The 17,347-nt window shown below is 39.9% G+C and overlaps 1 protein-coding gene across 18 annotated transcripts in view; it reads left to right on the top strand.

Annotated features, from left to right (window-relative positions):
- BNC2 (basonuclin zinc finger protein 2) overlaps window positions 1-17,347 on the top strand; it is a 425,725-nt gene that overhangs the window by 174,150 nt on the left and 234,228 nt on the right. The gene's annotated exons all lie outside the window — the stretch shown is intronic.

Genomic DNA, 17,347 nt, shown 5'->3' on the forward strand with positions numbered 1-17,347 from the left:
TTAAAAATACAAATATGACATCCTGGCCAAAGGCCTATCTCCACTTCCAGGTACCTGTTAATAGTTATGGAATGTGTGTGCCAAAGATGCAAAGATGGAGGCTGAAGTTTCAATATGGGTGGCACCCCCTTGCGTGGGCAAACCCATACTATTCTTTAGGGCCTCTATTTGGAGTCATTTTCTAAATTTTAAGACTTAGGGGATGAGCGTAGTGAGCTCAGTGTTAAAACATTTTTTTTGTTTTTTTTTACTGGTTTAGACACCCCAAATGAGAAAAGAGAATAGTTTAAAAAATTGACTTCACAGTGGGCGTGATGGCAGAAGTGGTGGTCGGAGGAGGTTTCAGTTTTTACGATACTCTGAAGGGGACACCATCTCTTGCACACCTGCTCTTGGCCTAGGGAAGGCCACCTGAGCTCAGCGGTGCCACAAGCTGGTACTGTCTGGGCGACATATGGCTATATGATACAGCAGAAAAGCAGGTGTGGCACGTATGAGACATGATCATGCGTTTCCCAGTTTTAGAAAGCGCACAGCTTGTGTGTGACACCTATATGCAGAGTGATGGAAGACTTTTTGTGAAGAGTAGTCTGATCCTTGACCCCTTCGGGTAGGACGAGTGATGTTCTTCAAACACGTCACCTGGAATGGTCTGTCATGGGTGGCTGTTGGATAATCTGCTTTTGAACCTTGAGTTATGGAGCAAAGAGCGATGGGTTTTGCAGATGTGGGTGTGCGTGAAATAAAACTGAAAGAGACCAATGGAGCACTTTACTTCGACATACCAAGGGAGAAAATGTATATTTACATGTTGAAGTGAAACCGTGGTCGTAGGTAGCTAAACAGATGGTGGAGTTGACAGTTCAGCGAGGGCCTTGCAAAGAAGACCAAGTTACTGGGCAAAGAAAAGAAAGTGCTCATTTCATTGGATTCCTCATATTGCAATAGCACTTTGGTGGACTGAGTGGAAAAGATGAATATGTGAAAAGATAGTCAACTACAAAGCATTGGTGAATTAACTGGGACCCACTTGAACCATTTCTTTCTCTCTTTTCTCCTCTTCTTTTCTAAGTATGGCTTCCATACATTTGAATAATATCTGGTACATATTCATATTATGTCCGTCATAATAAAGTTGACACTTAATATATTCTTCACCAGCTAACGGTTCCAAGAGTAGCTTAGAGTCCTTTCATTTTTGCCATGGCATGTGCATTCTGGTCTTTTTTTTTCTTTTTTCCTATCAAGTGAGCCATTTCTTATTTTTTAGTCCAACTCTGCACTCCGGGGAACTCATCATAGGACTTGCCAGCGTCGTTTACTTTTCCTTCTTGGATCTCAGACTTTCCCCCAGGGCCAGGCATTATAACCATGAGAGGATTTTATGTTTGGCCTCTTGATTCTGAGAATAATCTCTTGTACACCTCGATTTAGGAGCTCTGGCTTGTTTATATCCTTTTCTGTGAAGGATTTTCATTTAGACACACAGTACCCATATGTGGTTTACTTTTGTATTTTTATCTGACATGAATTCTCAGGACCGATGGAGCCCCTTCCTCTTCTTACCTTCTTTCTTTTAACCCTGTCCTTTTAATCCTGAAAATTTCAGGTGACTTAGCAACTTTATCATTTAATAATCCCAAGATCCCTGACGCTCTTTCATGAACATATCCTTGGTTTTGAATGACTGTCATTGTCGAAGTCTGAGCATGACTTGACTTTTGCAAGGGCATCTGCTGTCTTTTTTGTGTTAATATATCTGCTTTAGAAAAGTAGCTGGAAATCCAGACTTTGATTTACTGTCTTAATTTTCTTGATTTTCTTCAGTGGCTTTTGAAGTACATATGAAACTGTGTACTTTCTTTAGCTCTGGAGGTTAACTGATGCATAGGCTCCCTAAATTGTCCTCTTACATAATTATTTTATGGGAAATTGTTATTCTAGTTTAGACCTCCCTAAATTGCTGTTAAATATCTTATTTTATTTTGTTTTATTTATTTTTATAAATTTATTTATTGTTGGCTGCATTGGGTCTTTGTTGCTGCGCGCGGGCTTTCTCTAGTTGCGGTGAGCCAGGGCTACTCTTCGTTGCGGTGCGTGGGCTTCTCGTGACGGTGGCTTCTCTTGTTGCAGAGTGAGGGCTTCAGGAGCTGTGGCACACGGGTCTCAGTAGTTGTGGCTCTCGGGCTCTACAGTGCAGGCTTCAGTAGTTGTGGCTCACGGGCTTAGTTGCTCCGTGGCATGTGGGATCTTCCCACACCGGGGCTCGAACCTATGTCCCTTGCATTGGCAGGCGGATTCTCAACCACTGCACCACCAGGAAAGTCCCAAATATTTTATTTTTAATCATAAAAGTGACTGTTTTAGTCTCACTGTGCCTCATCGTGTGTTGTTCCAGTTAGCCTAGCACAGTTCCTTTCCTGGTTGGGAATTCAAGATGTGGGGTTTGACTTGGTATTTTTCACCACTAAAGTGCTTAGAAAATTAGAATAAATAATGAACCAATATTTCAGTACCCGATTAGACACAATTTACTGTGATGTTTCATAAACCACAGACTCCTTTCTTCTGTGAACGCGTGAAGGATCACTTTTTTTTCCCCAGACATACTGGGGTGCAAATGTAAATTTCCATAAAATTTAAATGAGCTGCTTCCTGTAATTAATGAACAATTGTGGCTGCTGTCTAGTCTACATTGTAATTAACCGTGATCAGGCTTGTTTAGTGATGACACTGTTCCTGTAATAATTTGACAAGCTACTGTGAATTTGCCAGGTTATTAAACAACCTGCAGCATTCACTTACAGAATCACAGGGACGGCGGCGGCTGCTAGTTAAATGCAGCATAAGGGCGAAGCAGAGCTGCCCATTGAAGTCTATCGATCACCACGAACAGGTTTACATTCCCGTGATTTGGGAGAAGTTAATTAATTTTGTGTGGGTTGTCTTGAAAACTTTTTATTACATGGTAAACCTAATGGGGCAAAGCTGGTCATTTTTGTGAACTCATAATGAAGCTAACTAATTTTCTATATTGTTATCATCTATACGGACACCCGGAAGCTGAGGTTCCCCCTTCCCACCCTGTTAAATAGATGTAATATTTTAAACAACGACAACAACAGGCTGTTCCCTCCCCAAATTTATTCCCAGCATCTCTCAAATACAAGTTTACTTTTTTATTGAGTGTGTGTGTTAGGAAGAGCAGATGACCTTGTGCCAAGCACAGTCCTGTCACAGGGAGAGGGAGCCATCCAAGGGGACCGGTAGCCATGTCCATAGTCACTAGCGCACCCGCCGGCCTGAGCCCCCCTTAAGGTTAAGAACTGTTCAAAACGTTACTGTCTAGTTACTGTGGTGTCTTTCATTCAGATTCTGTTTATTGACTAAACCACAAGGATTCCTGCCCAAAGTACCAGGCGGTCTATGCTTGACTGATTTTGATTTTCTAACATCAGCCCTGGGGTTTATTTGAAAAATGTACATACACTGCAGCTTTAACAAGTCAAGTGACTGCATGTTTTTGACCATGGAGTCGAGTATATCTGAAGATCATTAAATTTAGAGGGGAAAGGAGGGGTGGAGAATAAGTGTAGTAGTCATTGTACCATTGCAAAGAGAGAGAGAGTGTGGGTGTGTGTGTGACACATGGTTTTTGTCTTTTCATCTTCTCCAAGAGCCAGAAAGTTTCCTGCCGTTCTCTTTCCAGCTATTGACAAATGATTGCCAGATGTGAGATCTTTGCAGTGCTCTTTCCCTCAGCAAACCTGCAGCGATGGGATATTTGATTCTCCCTTGCCCATTTCATCTCCTTTCCACATCTGCCAGGGACACACAAGCAATACATCCCTACATGAGAGTTTAAAGTTTATTCAGCTCCTTTTTCCCCTCCGATAAAATGTGTTTGGAGACAACACAATGAGGTCCATATGACTTTCTCCCAACTCCACTGTATGAAATTAGTTGTTTATTTTACTTATCTACCTCTCAGTAATTGAACGATTTCATTTTAGTTTCGGTCCATGGAAAATTTGATGCAACTCTGGGAATGCTAAGAGTTTCCTATTGTCTGCTTGCTGCAAGTATACCATCATCACAGCTTCTCTCTGATCGTCTCAATTCTGATAAAAACTAGACTGGTGGTTTCTATGGACTTCCTAGGAAAGTAGTTTTAATAAACAATTGTCAAAATAGTAAGTGTAGCATGTCTGGTAAAATTCAGTAGTCATTTAAGATCTAAAAAGCCATCCAGGAGGGAGAAAATTCAACTCGTTTGGCTTGGTTAGCTTACCTTGTATTTGTGTCCATTGTTAAAGTTGTTATGGATAAGGTCCTAGTTTTAATCCCGAATAGCTTATAAAAGAGAACGTATAGTGAGTTTTGAAGGTATCTGAAATTAGCCTGTGTAGGCCACACACATAATCATTGACATGCACGGAAGCCTTTTGCATCTGCTTGGAATCTGTATTGATACTGATTTTTTTTTCTCATCTTAGTTTACAAATATTTTCCAAAGTGCTCTTATAGCTTGTGTTCATACTATAGGGTGGGCTGACACAGGTGGCCTTTCAGTTTTCCTATTACACTTTTTGGCAAACGAAGAGGCCCCTTGCTCCCTGAATAAGATCAGCATTTTAATTTTTTTTAACATTTAAAAAATAATCCATAAAATGTCTGCCACATGTTCCCTAGTTGATGGAAATGTTTTCCAAATTAGAGTGTAGTATTGGATTCTTATTGTAAAAGTGCTAGCCTGTTTACTATTTCAGCTACCCTCTTAGCTACCTGTCATTATACAAATTTATGTTTTTGTGTGTGAAACTCAAATGGTGAATGTAAGATAATTTTATGAATTTCTGAGGAAAATTTTTTTTTTTTTTTACTGTTAAGAAAGTAAATGGCTTTGCCCATGTGAGACTCAAAATAGGAAAAATGTGGTCTCTTTTTCATTCTGTTCTTTTAAAAAAAAAATAACAAAGCAACAGCAAACAAAACCTAACAAGAACGAAAACAAAAAGCCAACAGCCCCTGAAAAGAAGAAATCCTACTTAAGCCTAGGAAAAAGAGGTCAGCCAAACTCATGAAGATGTATACATGGAATGTCTGTTACTTTTTGTCTGTCAGTTAGATTATACCCTAGTAAAGCTTAACAGAGAATAAGGGGCACAACTGCTTACCACAAGTTGCCAAAATGTTGCATGTTTCTGTGGGAAGTGTCTTATTGAACAGGAGAGAAAATAATCGTACTTGAAGAAACCGTTCACTCTTAGAAAACAAGGCGGTGATCCTGATGGAGGGAATAAGTTTAAACAACAACCCCCAACACAAAATTACCATGACCAACAAGGATCCCTGTGGAAAAACTGATGCTTTTGTTGTCCTTCGACGGTGCCCGAGGACTGACAGCAGGCCAGGCCCTCAGTGGATGCCAGTGGCTGGGAAGGTGGAGGCGAAGAGTGCTTTCACGAGACAGCAAGGTTAGGAGCTCCTGTGGCGGCACCAGGTCCCTTCAGGTTTGGGTTGTGTCTTGGGACTTGCTGTCGCTAACGCATTTGCTGGTCTCTTGTGCCTTCCTGCCTTTTCCTCTGCATGGTTAGAGCCTGGGAGGCAGAGAGGTGCTAAGCAGTGGAGGTGCCATCCAGCCCGAGTGCCTAGGGAACATCCTTCAGAGGACGACCTGTCACCAGCCGTCAAAGAGGAGAGTGGCTTTGTGGTCTCTGAACATCTGGCCATGCTGCACAGGAAGCTGAGGGGGTGTCATTAATTGTGATGAAATAATTTAAACCATCAGGAATAAATGAGGCTGTTAAGCTAAGTTCAGATTCCATTTGCCATGCACATGTGTCTAGCAGCCTGTGTGCAGTTAAAAAAAATTGAATTATATTAGCTCATGAGTAGAAGTGAAATAGATACTGTAAATGAAACAACTTGCTGTATGGTGATGACACAGTGTTGAACCACTTCATAGAGTTACAGTTTGTAGGATCAGTATATTGAGAGTTGTACAGTATTTAATGAATTTTTTAAAAATAAATTTATTTATTTATTTGTTTTATTTTTGGCTGCATTGGGTCTTTGTTGCTGTGTGTGGGCTTTCTCTAGTTGCCGAGAGCGGGGGCTCTAGAGCGCAGGCTCAGTAGTTGTGGCTCACGGGCTTAGTTGCTCTGCGGCATGTGGGATCTTCCTGGACCAGGGCTCGAACCCGTGTCCCCTGCATTGGCAGGCGGGTTCTTAACCACTGCGCCACCAGGGAAGCCCCATGAATTTTTATATAAAAGGATTCTTAAGGTATTGAGAGAGATAGTCAGGACCAGTGGTTTATTGGAGCACAGAGAGGACGGGTAGGTGGATGGGTATAAAAAAGCAAGCCTTCGGGCCAAGGTGGTTGGGTGGACGGGGTTCGTAGTCTGCTAAGCCAGGCTGAACTGATGCACAGTGGACCTTTCCATAGATTCTGGCTTTGAGCCAGTATTGGGTGCTGTTGCTCCGCCTACGTACTCCAGGCTGGAGGACGATTTCTCTCTGATGACCAACTTTGGACGTCCCTTTGAGGCTTCCAGCACTTTGGGCACATCTGTGTTGTTTTCTTCAGAATGAAAACAACTCTCTTTGGTGATAGATGACTCCTCCAGCCGATGAACGTATTTTTAAGGCTTTGCATCATCAGTGAAGACTGATTTCAAGTGTAATTTTCAGGCACAGTGGAAAGAGGCAGTCTTCACTTCTTTACAAAGGCAAGACTGTCAGGTTGGAATGTCGGGACATCCCTGAGGTTTGAGCACTAAACTGAGCAATGATGTGTAGGTTCCAAAGTACATTTCTAAAATAAAAGTCGTTCCTTTTATCCATGAGCAGAGTCTTCAAATTTGAACTTTTATTTAAAAATAAACACAGGAATCTGAAAAATAAAATGAGGCTGTTTAGATACAGGAAACATTTTTTAAAACCGTCGGAGAAGTCATCCCTCTGGCAGGCGGAGGCGATGGTCCAGAGCCCTGGCAAGCCTTGGACAAAAGCCATATCGCTAGCTGTGTCTTATCTCACTTTGCCCTGTCCATCCCCTTGCTACCTCATTGCCTTTCTCTCTCCCCTGTTGTGTATCTCCTTTGTCTTTTCCTTTTCCATTTTCTCTTTTCCTTTATTCTCACTTATTTTTATCCTTTCTCTTTACGACCTGTTCTCATTCTTCATTCTCCAAAGAAACGAACTGCAATTCTGTTTTCATTTATAGTGTTAGTTTTCCTGCTACTAGTTAAAAGATTAATATGCTTTTTAAAAAAAAATTATTTATTCATTTTTATTTTTGGCTGTGTTGGGTCTTCGTTGCTGCACGCGGGCTCCCCCTAGTTGCGGTGAGCGGGTGCTACTCTTCGTTGCGGTGCGCGGACTTCTCATTGTCGTGGCTTCTCTTGTTGCGGAGCACGGGCTCTAGGCCTGCGGGCTTCAGTAGTTGTGGCACGTGGGCTCAGTAGTTGTGGCTTGTGGGCTCTAGAGCGCAGGCTCAGTAGCTCCGCGGTATGTGAGATCTTCCCAGGCCAGGGCTCAAACCCGTGTCCCTGGCATTGGCAGGCGGATTCTTAACCACTGTGCCACCAGGGAAGCCCTAGGTTGCATTTTAACTTAAACTTGTATATGACCATTGGTGGATTTTTTTAAGGAATGTGAATGAACCTTGATTAGCTTTTTTTAAAAGGAATGCAGACTACTCACTAAATTGTCCCTTTACCTGGACGCTTGAATGGAATTGTTGTCGATGAAAGCCAGAAATTCGTGGTTCTGAGTCACCATCTTCCTTCTTCCTCATAGAAGGAAGACATTCAAATCAAAACACTTGCGTTTCCTGATGTCTAATAGAGTAACCAGTAGTTAGGATAATGCTCCTTGTGTGTTTTGACCTTTGGATTTCATTTTAATTCATGTAATAGAGTAGGAAGACTTACACGTTCTTCAGATCTATTTTCTTGGCATTGTTGGAAGGATTGAAGGAGATGATGTGTGCGGGGGGGGGGGCATTGTGCCTAGCACATTGCAAATAGTGATGTGACTGCATTATTGTTATTATATAAATGTATAAATTGTACTAGCATCTGTTGGCTAAGCAGGTAAAAATTAAGAATAAATCTTTCTCCTGAAAATTTCACACATCTCTACTATTTAAATGTTACTCACCTTTAAATAAAAAGTTTTACAATTCTTCCCCCAAGAATAGGGAATGCAAGGTGAACGTGGGAAATTTTGAACAAGATACCTGTGTTTTTCTTTCTTTACTTGGAAGAAATCACTGCATTCTGTAGAACATTTATTTGTTTCTCAAAACAAATAAGAAAATGATAGTATAGAAAACAAACTCATGGTTACCAAAGGGGAAACGTGGGCGGGGGATAAATCAGGAGTTTGGGATTAACATACACACTACTATATATAAAATAGATAATCAACAGGGACCTACTGTTTAGCACAGGGAACTCTACCCAATATTCTGTAATAACCTATATGGGAAAAGAATCTGAAAAAGAATGGACATATGTATAGGTATAACTGAATCACTTTGCTGTACATCTGAAACTAACACAACATTGTAAATCAACTACACTCCATTATAAGATAAAAGTTAAATTTAAAAAAAGAAAATGATGGTATACTCAGTAGTTGCTTGACGTTTTCTCTTGCAGGTGTTTTAGTAAATACAGATAAAAAGCAGTTTCATGAACGTAAGTCCACCACCCCCACTCTACACCTTTTAATTTTGATGGTGTGTGAACTGGATGCCCCTACATTTTGGGGGACCTTCTTTATTCTTCTGCTGTTATTACTCTCACTGTCTGCTTAAGTAGTAGTAAATTTGTAAATTCTGTGTCTTGAATTGTATATTTCAGGTACATTATAGATTAAATAAATGTTGGTTGAATGGCCTGAGAAGTGCATTTTGCATCCTGTCTCAATACCACTGTTTCTATGAGAGGATATTATCTAGATTTCAGGTGACCAGCTTAACCTAAGCTGTTCATATTGGGAACCATCAGTATTAACACAAGAAGCTTATTTTTACTTTATGTAAGTTCCTTTGTCATAATAGCTTCATAGGTGCTTCATAGAGGGAGAAAGAAAAGACGAGAAAACACGGAAGTATTTTAATTCTTGGCTTCAGTAGAGAGAATTATGTGTTTGGGGGTGTGTGCATGTATATGGATTTTGTATATACCTACAACATATATCTCATTACATACATATCCACATAATTTCTTTGTTTACAAGAATAACTGGTGATGTTCTGTTTGAATATTTTGTTGGAGTTAGGCATAATATATAATTTACATTGAGAACACTTAGTCCCTCTACCTCCACCTGCAAAAGAAAGAAAAAACTTTTCTTTGGGTGGATAATAGAACCTCAGTTTGTGTGTGAGATTCTTTAGGACTCAATATTTTTTTCATGTGGTTTTGAAATTTAAACCTGGAAATCATCTGAAGTTATATAATGTAATGTCTTCATCTTATAGATTTGGAAACTGAGGCCCAGAAGTTTTAAAAGCCTTGCCCCAAATTACATAGTTAGTAAAAATTCTCCATTTCTGACATCTGAAGAATGGAGTTACCCAAGAATATAAAGTTGTTACTCTTTAATGTTCAGTACATGCCAGTGGAGTTTCATGGAGTGTGGAAGCAGACCAAGTCCCCTTGAAATCATTGTTATTATAAAAAACATCTTTAAGTGCCTTTTTGGGATGGTACTGTGTTTGCATCCTATAAAAAGTGAGCTGAATAGACAGGGTCTCTGCCCTCTAGAAGTTTATAATCAAAAACAGATAATGTAGCTGACATCTGTTATTGTGTTAAGGTCCTACAAATAAACATTGATCAAATATATAAATAAAAGTTTTATATCAGAGACAAGTAAAAACCTGTTTGCTTGCCTGATTCACCCCTACACTGAAACCATCCGTGGAAGTTGTAAAATGACTAAACTGGACTAATCCTGACACCAGGATATTCCTGTAGGTTGTTATTTTTTAACGGTTTTCATGGAGTGCTGGCATTACCATCATGCCACTGATAGCTTATTGTGAGTGGGTCTAGATTCAGAGATGTTGTTTTTATCTTTCTGGTTAAAGAATTGGAAAGAATTGAATTCTCCCCCCTCTATGGATTATTCTCATTTCTGCGATACCTGCTATTGTAAACCAGCATTCTGGAGTGTACTTTACAAAAGTTATCCAAGCCCCCCCCATGTTAATAGAAATGATATGTTTTTAAAAATTAACAGCCTTCCCCCCCCCCAAGTCCCTAGAAAATGCATTAAAACAAATATAGGAGTTTAGGATTGATGCTGTAATGAGGTGAACTTATATATCCAAAAGGCTTCAAAGGGAATTGTAAGAAGAGGTAAGTTCACAACTTTGGAATGAGCAAATCTGGTTGTAAGTTTGAGTAAAGCTGTACCAACTAAAATTAAGCATATGAAAGTTGGCAAGGGAGATAGGTATTGAGTTTGATCAAATATTTTCTTTCTGCATGCTTCAACTTTAATGCAAGGTATTTTAACAGTCACTTCAAAAATGAAGTGTGGGGAAACTAAAACAGCAACATCGGGAAGTCTAAACATGAACCCATAACAAAGTTCAAGACATTAAAAAAAATAGCTGTCCCTACCCTAGTGTGGGTGTCTGTAAATTAAACCGTGTGGATGCATAAATTAATTAGAAGCACAGTCACTGATATAAATCAAACTTATTTGGTACACTGATGAAATGAGCATTGTTTATAAGGTTATCTTGTTATTTAATCTCTTCTATATACACCTGGCTAGTTAGAATTATGAAGTAATAATACAATTAATGTGATGATGGTATACTTTTTCTTAGTACAGGCCTGATCCTGTAGGCCTTTCTTGACTGGGGTTTGTGAATATAGAGGATCATAGGAACTGGAAATTTTAATTAGCAAGAATGTTCCTCCTTTCCCCCTCCAGTTGTGTGGGTTTTTTTTTTTTTTAATCTCAGGATGTTCCCTGGATAGTTTATTCTTTTTGAACCACTAATCTACTGACCCCAGAAGAAGGAACTGCCTTTAGATATTATTTTCTCAAAACTGTGCAAAGTTCATTATGAGAGCTACCTGCTGTCTTCCAGCTATACTCTGCTGTGCCACTGGGTCTCAAATAAAGAGAAAGTTTTACTTACAAATGAAGCCATTAGGAATTTCTTGAATAAACAAAGTTTTTTTTTCTTTGATGTGCAAAGGAATTTTGTTTATAACTATTAGTCATATAAGTCCATGTCTAACACATGCAAGGAACATTTGTTATCTTTTGTATGAAATGGAAAGTACTCTTGTCAGCTAGAGAGTAGAAAACAGAAACACTTTTTTAAAAAGCTAAACAGAATCCTAGTGCAGAAGAAAATTGTTAGTGTCATTATTTAGTATTTGATTCAGAACTTTTGCTTGGTATTTTTTTCCCTTATTTACCCTGCCTACTTTCCTAGTTTGCCACCCCCCAGACTCCATGAAGTTGGTTTTTTTATGTCTACAAATGAAAACTTTGCTTATGGGAAGTTAAATCAAAGCTGTGCACTTTATTGACCTTGCTCTCAGGTTGCTTACCTACTCCATGGCGTTCTTTTATTCTTTAACAGAACTTGACAGTGGTGTCCAATAATTTAACTAAGGAATTGCAGGGAAAAAAATGTCACAGGTAATTCCCTCTTGATGTATTTTTATGAATGGAGGCTGATGGCTTGTTGTTTCTACTTAATCTCATTTAGAGAATGGATTTAGAACAGGGTCCTTTTAGGACCACGCACAGGGCAATTAGGAATGTGTATCATAAAATCTTAATTGTGATTTTATTTTGCCCTAAACGGTTAGGATGTTTTTTTCCTTCTCTACTGGTCTATGTTGATGTTAAACATTTCCAAATTGACAAATCAGCTCTTTGGATATATTACTTTAAAGATTTTTGTCTTATCTTCGTAGGAATGCCGCACATTTCCATTTCAACAGTGATTATGATGCCGTGGCAGCATCCCCTGGCTGTTAGCAGAATATGTAGTATTTCTGTGGTTTTGTGAATCAGTAACCACTAAAAGATTTCAGACCCATCACCTATGAATGCTTTGTGCAGAGTTTGCTTAATGAGAGCAAATGTGGCGTAAGACAACCTCAACAGTACGTGTAAGGATACATTTTCACTGTTACACTTGGCTCTGTCCTGGATTATGCAACTTGGATTTTCAGTCACTGTTAAACTATGCAGATATATCTGATGGAGTTTGGGTCTGTTTCCTGGAAGCCTTTCAGGACAATACTTGTGAAACCAGTATTGAAATCAGGGGCTCTGCTGATCAGAGTCAGGCATATGGTGGGACATGATGCCTTCTGGGTTGAAGAGGTGACTAACAGTAGACCGACAGTTCTTCTCTTCTTGCTTACTTGAGCTTGCTTCTCAGATCTGATAGGAAGCATGTTTCAAAGAGCTGAGAAGGCAGTATGGGCTACGTGCCCTTTTTCTAGCTGAGAGTGACGCATATGGCCAGAGTGTGTGAGAAGCTCCGAGGTATAGTCTGGGTCTCTGTTGAATAGAAGCCCTGGTGGTAAAAGTAAAGGGCTACAAGTTATACCCTTCAGAATTTTTCTGATGAGTATAGCTTCTCCATGGGCTGTCTATTCTTTTGGGTGGAAAGATCTAGCCTTCCTGGGCTTTCCTAGTTTCTTTCCCTAAACATTTATCTTTTCCTTTTACTGCGAATTATGTCACTTATCTCTTCCTTCATTTTGATACAGTCAGATACTGTGTTATCTTAGGATCTTTGGGAAGATGACTTAACCTAGGTCCTCCTGCAAACAGATCCTGAGACAGTGCCTTTCGTGAAGGTACTTAGATCGGGTAGATCCCAGAGTAGGAGTGAAGGACCTGGGGAAACCAGTACAAAGATGAATTACTGAAGTACTACTGTTAATGGTGCTCATTCACACTTGGGCCTTCAGAGGTACCTCATGAATATGTCTCCACCCAAAGTAAAAGGAGAAAATGTTTACCCATTTGCTCTCATTCTCGGTTGAGCAGTGTGGCCCTGGGAGCACTAACTCTCCACACTTCTGATTTGCGCCTGTGCATCCTCCTCCAGGTCGTCAGGAATTGTGAGGCACACGGGGCAAACTCAGAGCAAGATGCTAATTAGCTACGAATCAGGGAAGTTGGTTGATGTGGCTGGAACAGGTGGTGAGACAGGAAGGATTTTTGGTAGCGCAGGGGAGGAGCCTGCTCTAGGGACTGATGCAGTGTTTTCAGGGTGGCTCTAAAACCTAGAGCCCTCTGGAGTCTTGTCTGTGCCGAATCCCTCATTCGTTGTAGCATGCTTCTCAGGTGAGTTCAGGTGCTTTTACCTCCACTTTGTTGCTAGAAAGGAACGTTGACATTTTCCTAATAATTTCAGCATACCACTTGAAAAATCCCCCATTAGGACCAGAGTGATCTGGAATAGGTAATGCATTTCCCTATCATGGGCACAGTTCCATCACTTTATCCACATGGAAGCACGAACATTTATAGGCCTTGTCTCAATTATATACCATATCCTTGATTGTGGAATGGGGGAAAGTTGTTAACTGTTCAGCTACTCTTACTGTTCTTCTGAAAAACAGTTATTTAGCAGAATTCTTCCTTGGGGTGATCTGGCTCTTTCAGATCTTTAAACGTAGACTCTCACCACTTTTTTCCAGATGGACCCAGGAACCCCAATAGGTATAGTTGATGCCTCTATTAAACTGTGATATCTGATAGATTAGTGAAGATTTAGAGAAGAGCGTAAGGAAAAACAAAAAGGTAGTCCTCAGTGAAATCAAAACCGTACGCATGTCTTCGGTACTTAGAGACGGAAGAGACTGTTTCCCAAACCAGCTTCTTAGAAGAGCAGCTGAGTTGCACAGTTATTATATGTGTTTTTTTATTGTAGTTATGGGTTTTTATTGGAGTCAGGGTCCAAAAATGATAAGGCTAACCGTTGTCATGGATCATGCAGAGGTGATGAAACAACATCAAGGTTTCCTACCGTCCACCCTAAGCTGCAATTCAGATCTTTAACACCCTTCTCTTCTCATAAGTGGGTGGACTGATTTTAATCATTTCTTTGTTGTATCTGACTTCTTTCCTTCCCGATGTTCCTGTTTTTAAAGAAATACTTACTGCTTCTAAGATTGATACTTTAAGGATGGTAGAGAAGAACACGTTCTCCATGTGGACACGTAGATGGAAGGGCACCTTGCAAATGAAATGCATCACACAGGATCTGACATATAGTAATTCCCTCAATAAATTATTATTTTTTTAAAAAGGTAATGGACAGGGACAGGAAAACCAGAGAGGCAGATTCTAATGTGAATATAATACAGAGCTGTTAGAACATCGTCAGTCAGTTGGGTGTTTTGTTGTCCAGTGAGATGCTCTTCTGATTTGCTCTCTTGCCCCATTTCAGGACAGACAGTACTGTTTTAATCAAGAAAGAATTCAGTGTACTCTGTTAGGACTGAGGGAGTCGAACAGCTGGGTGATGTGAGGTTAAGATACCTTAGCACCTTGAGGGCACAGTGCAGCCTGAGGGGTGTGATAGAATATACCATCTGGAGGATAAGGAGGTTTAGATGCTAAGGAAAATGATTTCCCCTTGTGGGCTCTTCAGGAACACTTTTCTCTCTTGTGGTTGGTCGCTTTCAACGTATGGCAATTGTTTTCCATTATGATCCCAAGCTCCAATCAATAGGTACAATGTTATGCAACTTATAGTTACATTATAACCAAAATATGTCACATGTGGTTTCTGAGTGGCTAATTTACAGTAAGTCTTTCTCAGTCCCTAAAGTGGATGTTATGACTAATTTGAACTCCCAGGGACAGAGGCATTTTTTTATATGAAAAGTGTGTGTGATGGGGGCGTGGGGTGCAGGGTGTAGAGATAGGAGGAGTAGTAAACCAGCGTGTCAGTTTATCCACATACAGATTGATCTCTCGGCATCTCCTTTGCATCCTCATGGGTTGTTGTGAATTATCTGCTCACCCTGGGAGAGATGTGCTCTGAATTTTAATAACTTGAAATCTGCGAATCTATTAAAACCATATTTGTAGCGCTAAAAAAAAAATTGATATTCACCGGGCAGTTTGCCCAACAAGAGAAAGTCAAAGAGATTATACACTTATCCTAAGTAACAGCAACCACCCTGCCAATTCCTCCTTTGAAAGAATACAGCAGACCCAAATTATACATCTATGGGTAAGGGGAGACAAGAAAAGAACTCAATATATCAAAATCAGAAAGTAAATTCCACGGTAATGGTTACAATAATGTTTCAAGATGTGATTTCAGCGTGGGCCTAGTCATGAACTAATCATAGCTTAGATGGGTTTAAAATTGTTTAAAGCACATCCTGAGGTTGTTAAATATGTTTACTCCTCTCCCTTGAAATTAGAATATTCACTCATATAACAATAGATCCCAAGATCACATGGGGCAAGGACAGCCACCTCATTGTTTGACAAAGAAAGTGAGGCCCGAGTGTCATGGTGACGTACTGTGGTCAAAACGTGGTCTTCTGATTTCCCATCTAAAGGTCTTTTCATCCGGGACTGAATTAACATATTTACCACCTACAGTATGCCACGGCCTGGTGATAGAAAGATGCATAAGCCAATGTTTCTGAGGGAGCTCTGCTACATGCAGTGGGTGGTAAGCTAATCTGTTCAGAGTTGTACTTTGATCTTCCCAAGGATGGGTTTTGTCCTGTTCATCTTTAGGGTCCCAGCATCAACCATCATGCCTGGCACTTAGTAGGAAGGTACCTAATCATTGCTTGATGGATGGATGAATGAATGAATGAATGAATGAAGGTGATAAATGCTGATCGTTATGCCATGGAGTCACAGAGGGCAGGCAAACCCAGGAAGAATTCACACAGGAGAGAAGGTTTTAGTCAAGCTTTTGAATAGTGTTTTTCTACAGCAAAAAGAGTGGAGAATCGGCAAGCTCAGCTGAAGGACACTCTCCTTTAGAGTACGAACCAAGCTGTGTTCATCTTTGTACGCTCTGGACTCCAGCAGAGTGGCTGACACTTAGTGGGTTCTCAAAAAATACCCAGTGTGGGTTTCTCCCTATATAAACTTGAAGTGCACCTTCCTTTACTTTCTGTATTAAGAATCTGGTAAATGTTTTGGTTTTAAAATATTTCTTGTTTGATTATATCTAAATAATATGTATGCTAGAGTAAATGAAATGTTACCAAAAGAATAACTCTCTCCTTCGATTTGATTATGTCAATAAAAGTTGAAAGGACTGTTTGCTCAGATAATCCTCACTTTATGGTAATTGGGAATCGACTTTCTTTCTTGGGCTGTTGAAGGTGACTACTTCAAATGACTACACTAGGCATGACGTAGAGTCCCAGTGTTCGTTTTCAATTAACCATGTTGTTGATCATCTAGTCCAGTAGCAGTACTTCAGTTGTTTGCACTGCCTGTCTCAGTTGAGTAAAGCATGGAGCCAACAGGAGCCTGATTATGGATTTTATTCTTGTATGGGCTGGTTAGATTTGCAAAGTGAAAAACCTCTTGAATAAACATAGCACTCCAAATGTTGGTTAGCTGTTAAATAAATGGGTGCTGTTCTTACAAAGGAGGACTTGGCTAAAGAAGGTAGATCATCACATCTCATTACCATTCTTGGATGAACAACCAAAGCACGTATTCTGGTGACAGTAGTTTCATAATATTAACGTGTGTGTGTGTGTGTGTGTGTGAGAGAGAGAGAGAGAGAGAGAGAGGGAGAGGGAGAGGGAGAGAGAGAGAGAGAGAGAGAGGGAGGGAGGGAGGGAGGGGGAGAAGGAGAGAGGGAAATGTGTTTCTCTCTGAAATTAGTATTTACCTCTTTAATGGAAATAGGAAACCCACAATGTTCATTGTTGGCTTAAATCTTTTTTCAGATTAAAATACCACCCTAATACGAGTTCGTAAATATTTGAATTTGTTTGTAAATTTTAAAGCACTGTGTACTCGAGCAGGAAAAAAATTAAAGGAAAAATAATGTCAAGCAAGTAGTGTCCAGGTTGAGTAATACTGATTACATTAAAGTGAAATAGCTACCGCTTCCTCAAAACATCAGACTTTTTAAAAGGATATATCACCTCAAACATGTGTGAATCTTATTTTGAATAGATTAATGTTGATTATATTTTATACCAACAGCAAAACAGATAAACTTGCTGTTTAGGTATCTCATTTGAACTGAGACAACATATCATTTCAGCTGGATGTGTGTTGAAGTTTTAGCAACAGGATTATCCAACAAGCCTGAGTAATGAAAGCT

The sequence above is a fragment of the Stenella coeruleoalba genome (genome assembly GCF_951394435.1).
Source record: "Stenella coeruleoalba genome assembly, chromosome: 7".
Taxonomy (NCBI): Eukaryota; Metazoa; Chordata; class Mammalia; order Artiodactyla; family Delphinidae; genus Stenella; species Stenella coeruleoalba.